This window comes from Apodemus sylvaticus, chromosome 17 (assembly GCF_947179515.1).
Source record: "Apodemus sylvaticus chromosome 17, mApoSyl1.1, whole genome shotgun sequence".
Classification (NCBI taxonomy): domain Eukaryota; kingdom Metazoa; phylum Chordata; class Mammalia; order Rodentia; family Muridae; genus Apodemus; species Apodemus sylvaticus.
This window is the reverse complement of record NC_067488.1, coordinates 54189286-54212134: the sequence shown is the minus strand read 5'-3', so window position 1 is coordinate 54212134 and position 22849 is coordinate 54189286. Positions and strand designations below refer to the sequence as shown.

Genomic DNA, 22849 nt, shown 5'->3' with positions numbered 1-22849 from the left:
ACAAGCCCTGAGACAGTCGGCCGCAATGACTCTATCGAGGATTTCCATGGAAGCAGGGTGGCCATTTCAAGAGAATTCAGTCTAAGTCACGCTCCGTTTTAAGGGGGGAGCCTGCCTGCGTTCTCTACTGGCCTCTTTACCGGGAATCCCATTTGATATTTTCATTTCCTTATTTTTTTCTTATTTAGTTTTTATTCATAATCATAAACTTAACTTTGCAGGGGACTGTTAAGACTCAGAGGCAAATGAGGAAAATATGGAACTCAGAGAACTTGGTGGGAACAGAGGCTGCAGAGTAGACATGGTGGGGGCATTGTCCTGAGCTGGGTAAGATGCCCAGTAGTCAGAAAAATTAAAAGTTGTCCGAGGTCGGCAATGGTGACCTTCTTGCTGGTCTCACCATTCCTGGACCCGGAACTGCTCTAATGGCTTCCATGATGGTCAAGCCTTCTTTCGGCTTCCCAAAGCTCATACGTTTGCCATCCAGCCACTCCGGCCTTGCAGTGCAGATGAGGAACTGGGGACTGTTTGTGTATTGCTGAGTGCTTGCCACGGACAAGATGCCAGGACCTGAACACTTCAGGATGAAGTCTCACCCTCAAATCTCTCCCTGCAGATGGACCCACTGCCGGTGCCATTACGGCAAACGAAGTCGCCACCCTGGCACACGAATCCTGAAATAATGTTATGAAAGACTAGAAAGTCCAAATTTTCTCTCCGGTGCTCAGATCATGAACGTTTTTAGTTTGGGTTTTTGTTTTTTGGGGGTTTTTTGTTTGTTTGTTTGTTTGTTTGTTTTGTTTTTTGTTTTTGCAGTCTTTTGAACTTTGTCAGCAAAGGCTCGCCATCAGCCCCGATGTGGGCTGACCATGGTCGTGGCAAGTAGCGACAGGGACAGCAGTGTCTGCAAGCCTACAATGTATTGTTCAGTGCATCTAAAATGTCCCCCTGGAGCACGGCTTCCTTTACTCCTTGTCTTCGGAGCTCACTTTGTCCCAAAAGAGTTGGGGGTGGGGTTCACACCTGTAACCTAGTGCTCCAGAATCAAAAGTAGAAAAGTTGTGAATTCGAGGCACTCTGGGCTGCATACTGAGAAACTATGTCAAAACTAAAGTTGGCTGAAGAAATAGTAATACTTTTCTAGAGGACCTGTGTTTTCACATCAGGTAGCTCACAACTGCCTATAACTCCAATTACCTATAAATCCAGGGTATTTGACATCCTCATCCTGGTTCATCTGACTCGTGAACACACACACACACACACACACTTAAAAAATGAATCTCCAGAGTGGGGCAAGATGTCACATACTTTTAATCCCAGCACTCAGGAGGCAGAAACAGGTATATCTCTGAGTTTGAGACCAGCCTGGTCTACATAGCTAGTTTCAGCCCAGTCCTGGCTAGCTACTATTTTTTAAAAAGATTTAAAAAAAAATCTTGAGGCTGGAGTGATGGCTCAGTGGTTAAGAGCATTGGCTGGTACTCTACCAGAGGACCAAGGTTCGATTCCCAGCATACACATGGGGGGCTTATGACTGTCTGCAACTCCAGTTCCAGGGAATCTAACACCCAATTCTGGTCTCCAAGGGCCACTGCACACACATGGTACATAGACATACATACTCACAGGCAAAATACCTATACACATAAAAAATTAAAATAAATCATTAAAAACTTTTCAAAAGTAAACAAAGGAAGAACATATAAATAATAATAATAATAGTAATAATAATAATAATAAAGAGGGCTTGGAATATGCTCAGTTATAGAGCAGTATTTGTTTGGTGTGCTTGAAGCACTGAGTTCGATCCCCAGCAGTGCATCAAACAGGAGTGGCGGCCACACCTATAATCCCATCACTCCCTAGGGAGGTGGAAACGGGACAGTTAGGAGTCATTCCTGGTTACATAATCTGCCCAAGGCCAGACCGGATTATATAAGAACCTGTCCAAAAAATAAGTAGGGTTGGAGAAAGACCACAAAGATGGGAAATCATTATTTACCCAGGACTGGCCATGCGGGTATATTTAGTTCCACAGGGCCACGTGCACAAAAAAGGAACCCACATTTGTCAGCTGTCACCTGCCCAGGAATCTGAATCATTTTTGAGCTCAGAGCTGCCTTTTCATTTTGTTCTGAGAACTAAGTAACCAGTCCTGAGTGTAGCTGTGGGCTCACAATGCCACAACACAAGTGCCTCTCACTGCTCTTTCTGTTGCTGAGTTCTGCCTACAGAAATAATTTCAAAGCTTGGGTAGATGAGGGGAAAAAAACCATTTCAGTGCTAATTTACTATTAACGGAGACTGTGTGTCTTAAAGGGGGAGAAGCTGTGACACCGCTGGGACTCTAAGGACTGAAGACATCTGGTTCATTCTTTGCTTTCCTGCTTTCGTGTGTGGATGCTATCTATGTTACACCGTAGGGACTCAGGTTGCCTTTGGTGGTGGGGGTAGGGGTGGAGGGATGAGAGTTTCTGCCTGCAGGTATTCTTAGGAACCAGAGGGGGGCGTGGTGTCAGTAGATCAGTATACAATAGGCACTCAATAAGTAACCAGCACCCTGGACCCTGACGGTTATGACTTGACAGCGGGATCCAGGGTCAGTTTTTCTTTTTTATTTTTAACATATGGTCTTACAATGTAACCCTTCCTGACTCAGCCTGAGCGCTGGGATTATAGACACCTGTTCCTAGGTCCCGCTTCATTATTTTCAGTGAATGTGTATTTAGTTCCTCTCTCTGTCCCTCCCCCCGCCCCCCACACCCCTCCCACACACACTAGCTGCCCAGACAGTCTTACTACATGGCCCTGGCTAGCCTGCAGCTCTGCAAATCATTCTGGCATCAGATGTAGCATTCCTTCAGCCTTGGCCTCCCACGTGCTGAGATTATAAGCATAAACCAACACTCCCAGACACCCCTTGTTCTTACAGGACAGCAGCAGTATGGGTCCTCGGGAGAGCTGAGCTGGTAAAGGTAGGTGCTTGGTGCCATTTGAAGCCTGAGGCTTGGAGTTTGATCCCTGGAACCTACATGGTATGGGGAAAAAACAGACTCCTACAAATTGTCCTCTGACCTTCCTCACACATGTGGCATGCATGTGCCTACACATATATGCATACTCATAATAAGTTAATTTAAACACACACTGATGAGAGACTAACTCACTGGGTTTGTTTGCCATATAAGCATAAGGACCTAAGTTCAAATCTCCAACATAAAAGTATTTGGAATCCCATCAACCCTCTGAGGAGTGAGATGGAAAGGGAGGGAGGGAGAGAGAGAAGAAGGGAAGGAGGGAGAGAGAGAGAGAGAGAGAGAGAGAGAGAGAGAGAGAGAAAGAGCGAGCATCATAGGACCTCATTGCAGACTCTGAGCAGAACCAGTGTCCACCCTATTCCCTTCAGGGAAACCCAGCTGAGTATACCGTGAGCTGTCTTTGCTCTAGCATAAACCTAGCCTCTGAGGCTGGCTCTTCTCTGGGACTAGACACCATGACATTTGCTGCTGAGTAAAAACTCGGCGTCACACTGTGTCCTTAACCTTCTGGGCCTCAGCTTTCCTATTTGAGACTTGCTTTTTTTTAAAAAAAAAAATATTTTTAACAGTTTCAGGCTCTTATTTATACCCACAGGCTGCTAACAGAATCTGCTCCAACAATCAGGGAGGGGAAAGAAACCAGAGCTACCCGGTGTCTCTCCCAGCAGCCTTGTGAGACCAGCAGGCAGGAGAGAGGGGTGGTGAGCACTGGGCCCTGGCAGTTTTCACTAACAGCAGAGTCCTGTTCTGAGTGAAGCTCACAGTCTACTCCAAAGCCTGGCCACAGAGCCCACAAGGATCCAGACCCTAAACCCGCACTGCCTTCATTAACTACTGGGTCCAGAGATTCATGGGAAATGAAATTAGAAGAACTGGAAGTGCAGACAAGGGGTTAAGTTCACCAACTTTAGGCCAACGTTCTCTGGACAAGTTACTCCTCATCTAAAGTTTCCATTGCCCCAAACAATAGCCTTAAGCTTTCAAGTGGATGGACTTATGTTAGTGACTGACACAGGCTCTTCCCACCTGTGTTGTCAGAGCTACTGCCCCTTGCCCTTGAGGAATCGGGGTGACCAACAAGATCTGAACCCAAAACCCTATGCTGGGCAGAGCCATAGAGAAGGCAGCTGTTCCTGTTCTCAGGTTCGTTCACTGTGGTGGTGGGCGTTGAGACCCTTCTCCTAGCCATATGGAAGCCATTCTCCTATTTGCCTTGGAACAAGATGTTGAGAACTGGTGAGATGACTCAGCGGTTAAGAACACTGACTGCTCTTCCAAAGGTCCTGAGTTCAAATCCCAGCAACCCCATGACAGCTACAGTGTATTACAGTGTACTTACATATAATAATAAATAAATCTCTAAAAAAAAAAAAAAGATGTTGAATACCCAGCTCTTTCTGTACCATGCCAGCCTGGATGCTACCATGTTCCCACCTTGATGATAATGGACTGAACCTCTGAATCTGTAAGCCAGCCCCAATTAGATGTTATCCTTATAAGAGTTGCTTTGGTCATGGTGTCTGTTCATACCAATGGAAACTCTAAGACAGAAATGCTTCAAAACTATTCAGCAAGGACAACATCCTAAAAAAAAAAAACCAAACTATGAAGGACACAAAGGCAGCCTCGTGTGGACACAAAGGCAGCCTCGTGTTAGTGGAGCTGCTTCAGTTTGATTCCTCCACCAAGCTTGGGACTGTGTGAGAACATTTGTGTGGTTTTCTACACATTCAGACACTAACCATCGCCAGCCATTGCCAGTTTAGACTTCTAGGGCACACTGTCCTTTCCAAGAGCCAGGAGTAGTGCTGGCTGCACAGTCTCAGCATAGCCTGGCCCAGGGCAGGAAGCCTGGACTTGGCTACTGCAAAACCATTCAGATGACGACTCAGTCCAGAGATGTCTAGTGGGTTCTCTAAAGCCAGGCTCCCCATGAGAATGCAGATGCACCTTTCTGGGACTTCTGAAGGATGATGAGTCACCGAGGTGACCGCTTCTAAAGAGATTGATTGATCATAGCCCATGGAGCTAGCAGAGTCCAGGCAAAGCTGAGGATAAAGAGGTGCTCACTAGAGAGAATTCCAGGTATGTCAGAGCAATGGTTCTCAACATTCCTGTGATTGTAGCACGGCAACCCTTTAATATAGTTAGTTCCTTGTGCTGTGGTGACTCCCAACCATAAAATTATTCTGTTGCTACTTCATAACTGTAATCTTGCTACTGCTATGCATTGTAATGTAAGTATCTGATATGCAGGATAGCTGATATGCAACCCCCAAAAGGGTTGAGACCCATAGGTTGAGACCTTTGGTCTAGAGGCTCCTGGGTTCCTCCACAAATTCCTGGAAAGCATAAAAAGAACTCAGCATTAAAACTGGGCCCAAGTTTGGGGTTGCTCTAAGTTACAGGTCTGTCTGAACTTCCCTTTATTATGTAAATAATTATATATGTGTGTGTGTGTGTGTATGTGTGTGTGTGCATGACTGTATATGTGTACACCCATTCAGATGCCTGTAGAGATCAGAAGAGGGTGTTAGCCCCCCTGGAACTGGAGTTACAGTGTTGACTAGCTGGATTTGGGTGCTAGGAACTGAACTCAAGTCCTCTGGAAGAACAGCAAGTGCCTGTAACTGCTAAGCCGTCTCTCCAGGCCCTTAATCTTTTTAAAATGACATTTGATATGTTGAAAAACTCATACAAGTATACAATGTATTTTGATCCTATCCCTTTATCTTATTTAATCCCAAATAACCAAATATGGTTATCCACATTTAACAGATGAGAAACCTGAGACTCAGAGAAATGCAGTAAGTGGAGCTGTCTCCGTTAGTCAAGTCCTTGCTGTGAAGCCATGAGAACCTGAGTTTGATCCCTTGAACTTGTAGATAGAACCCTGCCAGCACTGGGGAGGCAGGGGCAGGAGGTTCCCTGTGGCTTGCTGGCCGGCCAGCTCAGCCAAGTCTCTAACTTCTAGTTTAGTGAGAGACTCTGCCTCAAAAGAACAAAGTGGAAGGGGGGTGGGGAGATGGTTCACTAGTTTAGAGCACTTGTTGCTCTTGCAGAGGACCCGGGTTCGATTCCTAGCACCCACATGATGGCTCATAACCATCTGCAACTCCAGTTCAAGAGGATCTGATGGCCACTTCTGATCTCTGTATGCACCAATATGCATGCATGCATGCATACATACATACATATATACATACATACAGTAAAAAATACTTGTACACATAAAACAAAAGAAATTTTTTTAAGATTTATTTATTATATGTAAGTACACTGTAGCTGTCTTCAGACATACCAGAAGAGGGCATCAGATGCCATTACAGATGGTTGTGAGCCACCATGTGGTTGCTGGGATTTAAATTCAGGACCTGAGGAAGAGCAGTCAGCACTCTTAAGTGTGCCGAGCCATCTTTCCAGCCCAAGACAAAAATTTAAAACTAAAAAAAAAAACAAAAAAAAAAAAAACAATGATTGAACATAGACTCTGGCTTCCACATACACATATGACTACATAGTTCTTTTCCAGAGGACCCAAGTTTGCTTTTCAACACCCAAATCAGGTGGCTCACAACTATCTCTAACTCTTAGTTCTAGGGGATCCAACACCTCTGCCCTCCTTAGACACCTGCACTTTCATGAGTACAATCACACGCGCACACACACACACACACACACACACACACACAATTTAAAATAGTATAAGTCTTTAACAAGAAAGGGAGAAATAAAAGACAGAAGAAAAGAAAGGAGGGAGGAAGAGAAGGAGGGACAGAAGGAAGGTGAAGGGCTTGCCTGCAGCCTCAGAGTAGTCTAAACTCCCAGGAAATCCGTTCCTTAGAGATTTGGAGCTAAAAGCCTCTTCGGAATCAGAGAGGCCTCTCTGCACATGTGGCTGCAGGCCCTGAGGGATACATGCTCACCCTACACTAGCTCAGGAGGAACCTGGGATGATTCCCTGAGCACAGAAGTAGTCTAGACCCTCCTACCAAGTTCTGTTCAGCTCCAAGAGTTCTTCTTTGGACCACACCCATTCGATTCTTTTTTTTTTTTCATAAAAAGGGGGATACTGGTCTCTGAGTTGAGACTCCTGGACTCCTGGAATTTCAATTCACTTGAAATTATTGGGCTGAAGTGTGCTTCTGTCCACAATTGGTAAAAACCAATGAAATGGAGAGGCCATTTTCTTGGAAACCATGTGTTTTCTTTTTATAGAGGTGCCTGTCCAGTTCCCAAGCTTTGTCTTTTAATATGGAGAAAGAAAAAAAAATACTGTAAAGCCGCCTCTCTGAGAAGGCACAGTTCAGTCTAGAAAATCTGGACTGTCACAGACAAACTAGGTAGAGCCTGAAGTCCAGGGCCAGGTACCCCACGTACTCACTGCTGGCCAACACCCAGCACATAAGACCCAGAAAGACACTATGGAACCAATAAGATACCCTAGACTATGGTAAAGAGAATAGTAAGTTCAGATGAGAGAGGCACTCTGAATGCACAAGGCTGGTTTCTTCAAAATTATATATGAGAACACAGGGTGGTCTCTCTCATACACATTCTGTCCATGAGAGTGACTTGGCAGGCTTGGTCCAACAAACTAAATGCTTGGAAATCACCTACTTTTCCTTGTTCTTCAAAGGCTTCATAGAGACCACCTTCCCCAACTCACCCGGGACTCCAGTAGAAGAGAGACATTGTGCACAGAGGGATGCACAAGCTACAATGTTTCATTTGGGAGTTGATCTTGTAATGGTGCAGAAGCTACAATGTTTCGTTTTGGGGGTTGATCTTGTACTGGCGCAGAAGGCACAGGCATCAGCAGAAACAGTACTCGGGATTTTGAGTTTGATCTTTTCCATGTTGGTGATAATGCGATAGAAATACCCTTTCTCAACGCCAGCCATCACCAGGGGAAACCACATGCTCCTTTGTGCTGTGTTGATAAGCTAGGACATTTAGTAGATTAGGCAACCCCATGATGTCTTCAAGCCACAGCGGGTTCTGTGAATGAGCCATCATTAAAGGTTAAAGAACGTTTGTATTTGATGGTTTTGGTGAACAGGTTAGGGTGGAGACATTAGGCATCCCCAGGATGCATAAGGAAGGTCTTTTGACTAAGGATGAAATTACAGTGAGTGATGAACAGGGCAATGCTGGAGACCAGCGGTGACCACGGAAGAGAACTATGTGCTCCAGTCGAGCACAACAGGTTAAAACAGACAGTCAGAACCAGGTTGTAAAAGGACTGTCTCTCCATGGAGGGACAGTGCTGGCCACAGATGCTAGGAGGAGCACTGTGACAGCACATCAAAGTATGTGCGGGCCTTCCTGGAAAGTGACTGTCAATACATAGGTGCTGTCATCTCTGGGCCTGCAAACCTCCGAAAGGGGCGCTCACATTGCCGGGCTAGCCTGGGCTCTGAATTTCTTGGACTTGGGTTGAGCATCCAGGAGGGCCACGTCGCTCCTTGTACAGAGGGAGGCTACAGCCCAAAGTGGGAGGGGCCACGACTCCGCCGCCACCACCGTGCCCTGGCCTGCCCTCTCTAGGGGCCTAAAAGGCCTCGTGCTCACATCTTGAGGGGGTACAGAGGTAGCAGAAAAGGAAGAAGTGCGCCCACAGCGCGGACAGTCCTAGAGCATAACACACAACCCTCACGGCCCTCCCCGGAAGCAGATTCGCAGTAGACGTAGGGCGGGGCCTCTCGCGTCTGGGGGCGTGACTTCTAAGCAGCCTGCGCCGGAAATGAAGTCCAGGGTGCGGCAGGCACTGCGGCCGCTGTTCGAAACTGAAAGGCGGGGCCATATCTAGAGGCGGAGCCCTGCACAGCTGGAGGTGGAGCCACTAGGCCACCGTCTCCGACTTCCGGGGTCGCGGGCGGTGCGGGCAGAATGGAGCGTAGGGTGGGTGGACCCTGGGTCGGCCAGCTCTGAATGCAAATTTACGGCCTAGGCAGGCAGCGGCTCCTGGGCTTGGCCTGCGTGATGGGGCGGGGCCTAGGTTGTGGGCGGGGCCTGGCGAGTACACTCCCAACCCTAGTGAGGGCAGACGGGAGGCGGAGCCTCTGCGCGCTGCCTAAATGAGTTTGCGCAGACTCAGGGCGCCACTGCTTCTTCACGTGCAGCAGGCGTCTTCTCAGCTTGTCGCTATTGACCGTGGGGCTGGGTTTCACTTGAATCAGATTTTCATTTAAGTTCGACTTTTCTGTTCTGAAAACTTTCCTGTCCTTCCTCTCAGAAACCAGACCAAACCGCCAGATAGTTGGAATTTGTAAACCTTGGTAGGAGGAAAAAAAACGGTAAACCCTCAAGCACCTCGGGAGAATTTTCCTTTTTTGAGGCTGTGTTCGTGGTATAAAAATTCTTGTGTGATTGCAATAACATTTGTGAATACCTTAGAAATATGCAATTCTTGATTTGGGGGTGTAGCTCAGTTGGTAGAGTCTTTTCCTAGCAGACCTTGGGTTCCGTTCTGGTACCAAACACACCCACACAAAACAAAACAAAAAACAAAAAATGTGATAATTTTCCAACTCAAAAATCTTACGTTACTGGAGAAAATTTAGAAAGTAGAAAAGAATTTTTAAAACCTGATCAATAAGGCAGATGGTGGCACACTCCTTTAATCCAAGCATTTGGGAGGTAGAGGCAGGTGAATCTCTGAGTTTGAGACCAGCCTGGTCTACAGAGCTAGTTCCAGGACAATCGGGGGCTATGTAGAGAAACCTTGTCTCAAAAACACAAAGAAAAACCCTAATTATTTAAGATCACTAATGTTAACATTTTGACATGTTTTTATTTTTACAATTCTATGTATATTTGAAAGAGAAATGGGGTCAATACTGTACAGTACTACCTCGCCCTTTGTCTTTTTGTGGCTGGCGTTGTTGTGAGTGTCGGACCATAGCCCTATTTGTGACCACACACAGCCCTAGATGGGGAACCCCTTTGTTATTTAACCCTCATCTCATTATTGGGTCTTGGCTTTGCCAATTTCATCTCTTCCTTTCCTCTGGTCTGTGAGATGCCTAAATGTGCAATGTTACTTGTCAAATGTGCAAATACTAGGTCATCTTGTTTCCATCTCTTTAAGGTGAATTTTTCTACATTTAAAAGGTAACAAATGTTTCAACAAGTGATAGGTCACTTGTAGCCAAAAAATAGATACCTTCGTGTCCAGATTACAAGAAGAGCTAAAATTCAACAATGAAATCCCTAATTTAAGTATAGACAAAGGACTTGAATGTTTTCAAAGACTATGTAGCTAAGACCCACACAGCCAACAAGATGGTCATTGTGGCAAATCAACAGGGAGAAAAAAAACCAAACCAAATTCACAAAACACTTCATATTAAGAGCTCAAGTACAGGGGGAAAAAAACAAATAAAAAAAATCCGACTGAACAAAAACAATTTGAAAAAGTAGAAAAACTTGAAAAGTGTTGGCAAGTATGTGAAGAATTGCTAGTAGGAATGCAAAATGACATAACTGCTACAGAAACCCTTCTGGAAAAGTTAGAGCTATCACATGATCTGGCAATTTCGCTTGTCAGTATGTATCCAAAGACTTGAAAGTAGGAATGTTGTCAGGCTGCTGGGCACTCCTGCTCCAAAGGGAGAAAAGGTTGAAATTCTAGAAACAGCCCCAGAGGGTCATGGATGGGTCAGGGGATGAAGCTGATATCATAAATACTGACAAAGGGGAATCATTGGGCTTAGAAAGCAATCACGTTCTCCAATCAGCTACAACAGAATTGAACCCTGAAAACTCGCTAGGTGAAGAAAGCTAGACACAAAGTATCCAATCATGAGATCGTTCAACAGTTCAACAGGCAAGCCCGTAGACAGGAGAATGGCGGTACTAGGCTCTGAGGCCAGAACTCTGAGGTGGAGTGCTCACTGACCAGATGAGTTTCAGCTTGGGATAATGAGAAGGTGTGGGAATGGATGCTGATGGCTGCCTAGCAAGGAGAGTATGCCTAATGCTGTGGAAACAGTACATTAAAAAAAAAAGCTTATTAATATTCATGAGGAAATCAGAGGACAGCTTTCAGGAGTGTCTCCTTCCACCTCATTGAGGTGAGTCAGGGCCGCTCATTTCTGCTGCACAGTACCCTCCAGGCAAGCTGACCCATGTACTTGTGGCTAAGTCTCCTGTCTCTGACTCCCTTCTCGCAGAAGTGCTGAGATTAGATACACACTGATGTAAATCAGACTTTTTATGTGGGTTCCAGGGATCAAATTCAAGTTGGCAAACTTGTGTGGCAAGCATCGTTACCTCCTGAGCACTTAATAATATTTGTTACAAATATTTTAATACCCCCTAAAGGCATTTTGGGGGAGGAAAGACTTTTTGAGGTGTGTGCATGTGTGTGTGTGTGTGTGTGTGTATACCTGTTTATGTATACATGAAGGACAGAGGTAGACTTCAAGTGAATTCTTCATTTATTCTCTGCCTTATTATTTTTCCCACCTTATTTTTGGAGACAGGGTCTCTCACTGAACCTGGAGCTCCGCTTTTGGGTTAGACTGGCTGACCAGCAAGCCCAAGGAATCCGCTCTCTGCCTTCACAGTACTAGATTAGATGCAAAACCATGGGGGGAGGGATAGGGTCTTTTTCTCAGATGCTAATCCCAGTACATAAATCTCAGGCCCATTGAGGTGCCCCTCCAGGTGGCTGGGGATGGCTACATTCATTCAGGCTTCTCCGTAATAATCTCCAAGCAGGAAAGCAAGCCTGCTTTGGAAAAGCAGTAAATCACTGGTGATCTTTATCTGAACTTGATCTTTTCTGTTTGAACCACCAAAACACACACACACACACACACACACACAGAGAGAGAGAGAGAGAGAGAGAGAGAGAGAGAGAGAGAGAGAGAGAGAGAGAGAGTCTTTGCTAAACACCAAACATTTACGGTTGACAGTTCTGATAAAATAACAAACAAAACTACACGTTGGAGAAGCCTCCATCGTCAAGAGTTCCTCCTCTATTCGGGGCACATACTTAGCCACTGTGACTATATGCCATGTTGTCTTATCTTTATCTCTACTAACAGGCAATAAAAAAGGTCTCGTGTTTCAGCCACACATTTTAATATCTTCAAGCCATCCATTGTTTGGATGTATGTCTCGTATGTGCCTACTATACTAACTCTTCACTGTTGACTATATGGGTGATTGACACGCAGGCTGCAGTGGACATCCTTGGGTGTCTGTCATGCTCCTTGTGTGCCCCTAAAGGAGCTGTGACTTCATAGAAAATCAGTCCTTTTTGATATTGTTAATTTTTATGTGCATTTATATTTTGCCTGCATGCGTGCCTATGTGAAGGTCTATGAGGGTATCAGACCTTGGACTAACAGACAGTTGTGAGCTGCCATGTGGGTGCTGGGAATTGACCCTGGCTCCTCTGGAAGAATAGTCAGTGCTCTGAACCGCTGAGCCATCTCTCCAATGCTTATTTTGGTTTTTGAGACAGGCTTTCTCTGCGTAGCCTTGCCAGTCCTGGAACTCACTCTATAGACCAGGATGGCCTCACAGAGGTCTATCTGCCTCTGCCTCCTGAGTGCTGGGATTAAAGGTGTGTACCACCTCACACAGTGAGAGTCAGAACTTTCAAAACTCTTGAGAGCATCATCACCCTGGTACCCAGGAAAGGCAAAAATGGTTTCAGTAGCACAACATTTGATAGTAGATTTTGCTTTGATTTTTAAAAGTCTTTTTTATGTGTATGGGTGTTTTGCTTGTATGTATGTCCATGCACCACATGTGTGCGTGGTACCCACGGAGGTCAGAAGAGAGTATTGGATCCCCTGTAATTGGAGTTACATATGGTTGTGCGCTGCCTTCTGGTTATTGTGAATGGAACCTGGGTCCTCTAGAAGAGTAGCCAATGCCCCTAACCACTGGGCTGTCTCTCTGGTCCATTTTGTTTTTAAAACAGGATTTTTCTGCAGTGGTGGTGCACGCCTTTAATCCCAGCACTTGGGAGGCAGAGGCAGGAGGATCTCTGAGTTCGATGCCAGCCTGATCTACAGAGTGAGTTCCAGGACAGCCAGGGCTACACAGAGAAATCCTGTCTCAAAAAACCACAGGATTTTTCTATATTGCCTTGGTTGACCTGGAATCTCTGTATGGACCAGTCTGGCCTCAAACATGTGGGCACTCCCCTCCCTTCCTCTGCCTCCTCAGTGCTGGCCTTCCATGCCAGCAGAGCATGTGTGAAGCATCTCACTGTGCAGAGAGCTTTGGGGGCAGAAACAGCATGTTGGAAAATGGTCCTGCCTGATGCTGTGGCCCACTGTGGACTCCTGCCAGCTCACTTTTGCCGAGCAATCCTGAAGACAGGTGGCCAAGGAGAATCGGGGCTCTGAGCTTCAAAGAGCTTGGTTCCACTCCTTGCTGCTCCCAAGGCTGCCGAGCTTGTCACTGCCTGTCCTTATTGCTGTCAGTCAGGTAATGGGCTGGTTCTCAGGTCCCACTTGTACAATGCTCTCCTACACTCCCAGGCCCACTGAGTTCCTTCTCTCATTTGGAGGGCAGCAGAGGTAAATCTTGGCTCTATCTAGGCTAGTAGGCAAGATCTCTAAAAGAGTGGGTGTGGCTGGAAGGCCGCTTTCTTCACAACAGCACCACGAGACTGCCTTGTACCATCTGTCCAACCTGACTGTGAACAAGGCCATAGCATCCTTAAGGACAAAGTGTGGCTAGCTTTCTTGCGGCCTCACTGCAGCACCCATCCTTCTCATTGTAATCCTTCCTCTAAGCAGCGGCTAAAGCTCCACTCCCACCCACCCCCAAAAAGACCTTGTGGCCCCTGCCTGTCCCCAAGTCCTCAGGTTGGAGACTTGAAGCAGGCGGATCTCTGCTTCTCTCTCTGGTCCTCCTCAGCACTGCCATTTCCTATCACCCAGAAGTAACACACTCAGTGCAGAAACTCTGCTAGAAAGAACCACCAGCTTTTCCTTTAGAGGATACTGTTCCTTCCTAGGGATCAGAATCCCAGCTCCTCCTGAGGGTAACAATAGCAGCTCAGGCATTCTTGCTAGCTGTTCCCTCCACCACCATGTCCTTCCCAGGATAATGGGGATGGATCCCTCAGCCAGGAGAAGTCACACGGACACGGAAGGCTCTTCCTGCCTTTGCCACAGCCTATCTTTGGATGGAGTCCCACCAGACTGTGAGTTTCCTGAGAACAAGGAATGGCCCCAGTGTCCAGCACAAGGCCTACTGTATAGGTGTCCAGCTGCGGCCCAGGATCAGCCTGTGACTGGTAAAGACAGTGACTTGATAAGAACCTTGCTAAGCAAGTGGCTGAGGACCGATAGCTGAAGCAATATGGCGCCCATGTTAGTTCTGACCTCTCAATTTAAAATCTGTAGTCATTTGGGAACAGCTTGAAATTTGAGATGCCATGGCGGGCATTAGCCCATGTGTGTCAGCTGCCATCCTCAGGCGGGGTCTCTCGCTGACCCGGAACTCACCAAGTAGTCTAGGCCAGCAGGCCCCCAGTGATTTGCTTAGTCTCCAATTCCCAGTGCTAAGATTATAGGTGGACACTGCCACATCCGCTGTTTTTGTTTATTTAAGACATGGGTCTCATTCATTATGTATCCCTGGCTGGCCTGGAACTTGTTACATAAGCCAGGCTGTCCTGAGACTCTGAGATCCACCTGTCTGTGCCTGAAAGCTGAGAAGAAGACGCATGTGTGTCGCCATGCTCAGCTAATGCGTGGCTTTTGGAGATGGGACTCATGTATTTGTGCTTACAAGGCAAGTGCTTGACTGATGGTGCTCTCAGCCCACCCTTCCGAGACAGTGTTAGCCTGGTTTGTGTTGTGTCACATCCTTTACACAAAAAGAAAGTACCTTACCTGTTACTTTTACCTTACGTGTTTCCTTGGGAATACTTGCTTCCAACAGGCAGAGGCTACCAGCTTATGACAGGAGAGCTTCAGGCTCATGATGAGCATGTGGGGATACACACACACACACACACACACACACACACACACGTATCTTTCAATATCTGGTACAGACAGCCAGGTCACATGAATTCAGACTCTGACACAAATTCTCACATATACCTTCCTTCTTATAAGCCAGTGTCCTCTGCTGCCCTGTCCAGTCACAATGTCTAGTCATGTTCCCACCTGGGTCATCCTCTGAGAATGCCCCTGTTGGAGGACACAGTGGATTCAGGGAACATTGGAAGCTTCACTTGCTCTCCTGGGGATCTGGAAAGCCAGTACCTTAGGTAGGAATAGACCCCGGAGGACCTCACCTTCTGATGGGCTTTTGTCTCAGTCACATCCTATCTGGAGTCTGTGGTGGCTCCCTGCTGTTCTTGAGTTGAGAAACAAATTCCTTAGTGTGGCTGCAAAGCCTAGGCTAAGAAAAGGGGGAACAGGGCAGGAACTGCTACCTTCAAAGAGGTAGCACCATAGCCCTTGGCAAAGGGTGGAAGGGTATGAGGGAGTCCATCTAAGGGGCAGTGATGGTCTGAATACAAAAAGTTTCCTCCTCCACAGGCTTGGGCATTTAAACACTTGGTTCCTGTTGGTAGTGCTGTTTGGATGGTTTAGCCTAGCTAAAGGAATCCATACCACTGAGACAGTGCTCCCCAGTCCTCCTCCCCTCCCCCTCTCTTCTCCCTCTCCTCCCCCTTCCCCTCCCCCTCCCCCTCTCCCTCTCCTCCCCCCTCTCTCTCTGCTTCCTGCCCAGCACTGAGATGTGAGCTCTCTGCCTCCTGCCCCTGCCACTGTACTGTGCTTCGTCACCATGATAGATTCTTATCCTTCTAGAACCTTAAGCCAACAGCAATTCTTCCCTCTGTAAGTTACTGTGGGTCATGGTGTTTTATTACAACAACAGAAAAGGAGCCAATACAAGGGGACTCCATCTGCAGGGACCAGGAATGAGGTAAGGGACATTTAAAAAATGGACTGAGCACAATGTCCAGGCTCCAAAATGTATACTTCACGGGTAAGGCTGCAGGAAGGGGAGACCCCATTCTTAAGTCACATGGGATGAGGAGGGCTGGGAAAGAACTTGATCATGGGTCTGAATCTAGGCCAGACTCTCTGCCACTAAAGATCTGGAGCTGGGTGGCCTCTCCATGATGCCCTTCCTCACCAGCCCACCTTGGCCCTTCTTCCAGAGCCTGGCCCTGGCCCTGGCTGTAGCAGCAAGTCCATGGACTTTGTCCCAGAGCACGATGCTCATGGTGTACTGGCTACCCCTGCCCTCCCCTCCGAACCTATGGCTTCACACGGATGCACAGAGACAGGTGATGCAGACACCTGGGGTCACTGGCATTGGGTGGGTACTATCCACACATCCACACAGACCTTCTACTTCCTGGTACCTCAGGAGGCTCAGGGGTGGGGTACCTTCCTCCAGGCAAAAGGGAACCCAGAGACACCCTCCAAGAAAAAAATGCGTGCGTGCACCCCCCCCCACACACACACACAGAGCACGCGAGCACACACACACACACACACACACACACACACACTTGGAAACACCTAATGGCATGGCCTGTCCCCGTCTGCTACCACCCAGCATGACCAGCCCTGGCTGTCATTCACCCATCCAATCCTGCAATCAGTGTTTCTGTCCTGAGTTCTGCTGAGCTCCGGGGATCACAAGTTCCTTCCGGGGAGGAAGTGGGGAGGATCCCAGGACAGTGAGGATAGTTGAAACACTCTAAGACCAGAGCTGGGGCAGAAGGCATGATGATGGTGGTGACCAAAACTGATCTGGGGCCCTCTCTCACTCTAAACACTTGCTCAGCACAGTAGGACTGCGATACAACCCCACCTACAAGAAGCCTAGATTTTAATGTTCCTGTCCATGGGCCTCCAGACTAGGAGGCAGGTTCGATCCAGAAGTGTATCTGGAGACTGGAGGGCAAAGTGCTTCATGGTTTAAGGGAAACTGAGGCTAAGATTTGTCCCAGGCCCCATCGGAGTGATGTCAGGCCCCCTCTACTCCCTGGCCAGCCGCTCCCCCGCTATGAGCCTGCTTTTCCCACGGGGCCGGGGCACTCCTGGCAGCTCAGAGGTCTCCTGGCACAAGGCGTGGAGGAGGAGTGCGGTGGAGGGCATCTGGCAGCTAGGGGTGCGGGGGACTCCTGGCAGCAGGGGGAGCCTGGGGGAGGGGGCCTGGCAGGGGACGCAAGGGGCTCCCGGCGGCGGGCCGCCCGCCCAGACGCGCTGCCAGGCTGATTAGCATGGGCGAGGGGCGCTGGCGCAGGGGCGCCGCCGGCCGAGCTGGCACGTCCCGCGCGGGCCCAGCTGGCCGGGCCGAGACACAAAGCGCCTCAGACGGCGGCGGCGCTCGGCCATTCACGCGCTGGGGCGGCCGGGCGAGGGGTTCCCGCCGCCGGAGCGAAGAATAGCGCCTGGGCCAGGCGGGGCTTGGCCGCCCCGCGCTCCTGACCTTGAACCTTTGTGACTGGAGCGCATGCAAATCGCGGCGGGGCCGCGCCAAGCCCCGAGGGCGCTGCGCCTCCCTCCCGGTGTGTCCCGGGGAACAATGCGCTGCTGTCCCCGTGCGGTGCTGCGGGCTGGGAACGGTGCTGACAGTGCTGCGAGGAATGCCGATGCGGACTTGCGCAGTGCCCGCGTGTGCGAGGCGGGCTGCGTGGGCTCCGGGTCCGGACTTTAGCCCACTCTCTGCCCAGTGGGCGGCTCAGCCTTGAGTGCTGATGATGGTGAGCAGATCCAACAGGTTTAAGACCAGGTCCCACTCCTGCCCTGCCCACTTTCCTTTAATAAGAATGATAGTTTAAATTCTCCAATGATCAATAAGGAGATAAAGACCCAGCACCTGAGCGATGATGGTTCAGATGGTTATGGCATTTGCCACCAAACTTGGGAACCTGAGTTTGACCCTTGTGATCCACATGGTGGACTCCTGGAAGTTGTTCTCGGATCTCGACAAGTCACACCAAGCACACGCACATTTATAAATGTAAAAAATAAAGACTGCTACCCACCTCACACAGAGAGGTCTTGGTGGGGTTATTCCTATATTATCTCTCTAGGGCTCCCCCTCTCAACATTCACTATTATGATTTTGACTTTATAGTTAAAGTTTTGCTGGGCTGCTGGGGAAGCCCCCCCCCCCCCCATTACAGAAGTAACCGCTTGCTAACAGGCTCTTCCCAGTCCTTAAAGTGGCTGTGCAGAGAACAAAGACCTCACTGGGAGTTGCAGGGCCCAGCCCAGGAGGTTGTAGCAGGATCCCCCTTGAAGTTCTACAGCACTAGTTTCCAGACTAGTCTATTGTGGTCACATGACTAACTAGAGGAAGCCTACCCTTCTGTTCATGCACACCTTCCTGGCTAAGAGATTCCAGCATGTTCCATGGGTTTGAAACCAAGCCTCAGCCCAGCTCATCCTGCAACAGATTAGTGACCCTTGTCTGCCAGAGTCTTGGTGTTCTTGTCTGGCCAGGGTCTGTGAACCCTGTCTCCCTGCATTGCAGAGACGCAGAGTGAGGGCAAATTCCCTGAGGCTACAAGGCTGCCCTTGGTGTAAGGAGGCCTTGGTGTGCCTTCATACAGGTATTGGAGTATGTGCTGGGGAGCTCTGCTCTACCATGACCAGGGGCCAGGATAGGAGCAAGAGGTTAGCAGATGTCCTTAAGCAGTTGCCAGTCTCCCCAGGTATTGAGCAAGGGGTTGTATAGAAAGTCTGAGAACCCTAAGCACTCTCTCTCTCTCTCCCTCCCTCCCTCCCTCCGTCCCTCCCTCCTATGTCTGTAATGAAAGAGTACGACCAAGGCACCTTCTAGAAGAGTTTATTTAGGTGGGGCCAGGCAGTGGTGGCACATGCCTTTAATCCTAGCACTTGGGAGGCAGAGACAGGTGGATTTCTGAGTTCGAGACCAGCCTGGTCTACAGAGTGAATTCCAGGACAGCCAGGGCTCTACAGAGAAACCCTGTCTTGAAAAACAAAACAAACAACAAAAAAAGAGTTTATTTGGGCTTTATGGTTTCAGAGAGTTAGAGTCCATGACGGTGGTCGAACATGTGCATGGTAACAGGCACAGCTGAGAGCTCACATCTCAACGCCACTGCCAGGAGGCAGAGAGCACACTGCCAATGGCAAGAAGCCTCAAAGCCTACCCCAGTGACACACCCCCAATAAGGCCACACCTCCTAATCCTTCCCAAGCAGTTCTACCAACTAGGGACCAAGGATTCGTATGAGCCTTTGGGGACGATTCTCATTCAAACTGCCACATGGAGTCTCACTATCTGGCTCTGGCTTGCCTGAGAATCCCTGTGTAGACCAGATAGGCCTTAAACTCACAGAGGTCTGCCTGCTTCTGCCACACAAGCGCTGGGATTAAAGGTGTGTTCTATCATGCATGGCTCTACTAGCTTCCTTAGAGACAAATGACAATGAAGGACAGGACAGGACTGCACATGTCACGTCACCCTGGAGAGGACACTGTGCCATTGGCTTCCTGTAGATGATCTGCTAAGGTACCCATAGGACCAGCAATGATGAACACCCCTAAGCCATGGACCCTGTTGGCCTTTTGGGAAGTTCAGAGTTTGTGAAGAGGAATGGATGAGGAACGCGATGGGCCTTCTGAGTAAGGAGGTGTGCTGCAGTGGGAGAGCACGGTCAGCAATGGATGGTCCAGGAAGGTCCCTGCAAGGCTGAGTAGCTTCTACCAAGACATAAGAGAGTGGCGAGTGCTCAGTCTGAGGAAAACACTGTGAGGGAGCACACAGAACATTCCAGAGAAAGGAGCACTTGCAAAAGAAGATCTTCGGGAAAGTACCATGGAGCCCTAACCCTAACTGTACAGCTCTGAGCCTAAGCTCAGCCCTAACCCTAGCACTACAATGCCCCTCATCAGACTCCAGCCAAATCTGTAACCCTCATCCTACAGCCCGCCCAAGCACTAAACTAAGACTAAAACTGAACATAAACCAGTTTCTGATGCCAACCGTACCTCATGTTGCATCAGGCTCTATCGCTAATGCCAGTCCTAAGATGACCCCTAGGTCTTGCCATAATCATAACTGATAAGCTCTCTGTATAAGTTTAGACCTAATGCTAATCCTAACCCTAGCTCTAACCTTACCTTAAACCTACAACTAGCCATACTACAGTCCTAGCCATAACTCTCACCCAGCCCTGAATCATAACCCTACCCCTAGTGTTAACTGAGTTAACGTAACTGGGTTATGTTATCACATACACCTAGCCCTAACCCTATCCATAACTATAACCCTAGCATAAAACAAAGATGGGCACCTGACCCAGACACTGACTCTAACCCTAATCTTAACTCTAACCCTAGTCTTAACAAATTAAATGTAGCCCTAATTCTAACTCCAGCCCTGACACAGGGATTGAACAGTTGAAAGCCTGCAGATCTTACTTGGATACACTGAGTTATGTGACCTGGGGAAGCTCACGGGATTCTTAGGACTTTGGTGGTGCTGACATCATGGGCAGAGGCAGCAGGAGGCTCTGGCACGGCCTTGGCTTTCATGCCCAGCAGTGCTAACAACAGGTCTGCAAGGCCGAGGGAAAGGGCAAATTCAGTACAGGTGATGGGAAAGGAAGAGGACAGGTGAGTGGCTCACTTCTCTCAGAGACATGCATTCAATCTTAAGATTCTTAGCTTCTTCAATGAAAGGTGTTGGCACACCCCTTTGATCCCAGAACTCAGGAGGCAGAGGCAGTCAGATCTCTGAGTTCAAGTCAAGCCTGGTCTACAGAGTGAGTTCCAGGATAGCCAGGGCTACACAAGAAACCTTGTTTTGAAAAACAAACGAACAAAGCAAGTAAACATGCTCAGCTCTGAGGAAAAGCTGGGCTCCTGGGGTTGGCGGTGTGGCTCTGAGGTGGAGGTCAGCGAGTTACATGGCAGTTTGTGACGGTGACTCTGCGTCCTCACGACATGCTGCTATGGGGGACCTTTTGTATAGGGGATTGTTAGGTGCTTACCTAGTTCAAGTGCCAGGCTGAGTACTCTCAGTAGGCACAGCCTCAGGGGTGGGAGGTGGGAGGTAGGAAGCCCCCGTGTGACTGGAGACGTGGGGTAGCCTGTCCAGAATTCTCAAGTCCTTTGTCATCTTCATAAGAGTGAATTTTGTGGGCCCGGAAGACCTTCACTATTAGCCAGCACCGGAAGGCTGAGACCAGGCTGTCACAGCAGCTGCTCCTCAGTCTCGCGACCCTTGACTTTTTCACAAGGCAGAACTGGCCGGACCCTCGGCATTGCAGGCCCCAATTCCTAGCACTCAGAAGTGGCAACCGTGGCCCTGGTCGATTGGTCTGAAGCCAGGCCACGCCAGCAAGCGAAGCAAGTCTCCCGCCTTCTAGATCTTTCCACTACTTCATCAGATTCCTTAGAAATTAGCAATGGAAAAGCCATCCCACACTTCTGCTCTGGGAGAGTCAGTGTTTCCATCCTGGCTCCTTGAGAACACCTGGGGCGATGGGGGTGGGGGGGGACGACCCTGCAGATCTCATGCAATGTAACTTGGAACTGTGTATGTCACCTGGGTTAGTTCACAGGACGCTTTGGGCTGCGGCGATACGGCTATGGTGTGGTTGACATCATGGGTGGAGCCTGTAGAGGGAGTAGCATGACTTCTTCCTTAGCTGCCACACCATCACAGCATCGGGATGTGTATCCTGCTCAGCTGCCCCAGGGGTGGCAGCAGCAAAGTCCTGGAACATTTCCTACCCAGGAAAGCGTGGACCCACAGCCATCTTCCCTAGTTGGAAAGTACTAAGAAACCAATGTTGTAGCTACTGGGCTGTGCTTAGCCCTAAACAAGTTGCCTCTTACCTGCCCAGCTTCCCATTGCTTCTCCATAGACCCAGATAACAGCCGTAGGATAGTGAGGAATCAGAGGGCAGCACAAGGGAAGGGTCTGGGATGGTACCGGGCATGCAGTCAGTGCTTAGCAAATGCTTTGGCCACCAGAGGCTCAGCCAGATGTCCGCCTCCCATTTCCCTTCCTTCTTTCTATTAACTGCTTTCTGTCTGGCAGCTGTGCCACTGGCCGGGGAGAGAGAGTGGAACTGGACACATAGATGCTAGCTAGTACTTGCAATCTAGCAGGAAGCAGCAGGGGCCTGTCCAAACTGTCCAGAGTAACTTGTCGGAGTGTTCTGTGATGACCCAAAGTGTCTTTTTTTTTTTCCTGGTTTTTTGAGGTAGGGTTTCTCTGTGTAGCCCTGGCTGTCCTGGAATTCACTCTGTAGACCAGGCTGGCCTTGAACTCAGAAATCCGCCTGCTTCTGCCTCCCAAGTGCTGGGATTAAAGGCGTGCGCCACCACTGCCCAGCCTAATTTCATATCTTCTTCCATTTAATTTTTAATTAAAATGAATGTGTGTGAGTGTGTGTGTGTGTGTGTGTGTGTGTGTGTGTGTGTGTGAGAGAGAGAGAGAGAGAGAGAGAGAAAGAGAGAGAGAGAGAAGATTAAGAATGGCAGTGGTGTGTGAGTGTGTATGAGTGTGTGTGTGTGTGTGTATGTGAGAGACAGAGAGAGAGAGAGAGAGAGAGAGACAGAGACAGAGAGAGAGAGAGAGACAGAGACAGAGAGACAGAGAGGAGACTGAGAATGGCAGTGGTGTGTGTGTCTGTTTGTGTGTATGTGTGTGTCTCTGTGTGTGTGTGTCTGTGTGTCACATGTAGAAGTCAGAAGACAGCCCTCGGGGGCTGACAGAGACGAGGTCTTCTTGTTTTTCCTGCTGCTCTGCTCCACTCGCAGCCATCGGCTCCTGGGCCTTCAGTTCACTCTCCTGTGTCTCCCTCCCAC

General features: G+C 48.7%; 1 pseudogene; it reads right to left on the bottom strand.

Annotated features, from left to right (window-relative positions):
- Positions 1-263: 263 nt before the first annotated feature.
- Positions 264-16265, bottom strand: LOC127667366 (peptidyl-prolyl cis-trans isomerase A-like; annotated as a pseudogene).
- Positions 16266-22849: the final 6584 nt, after the last annotated feature.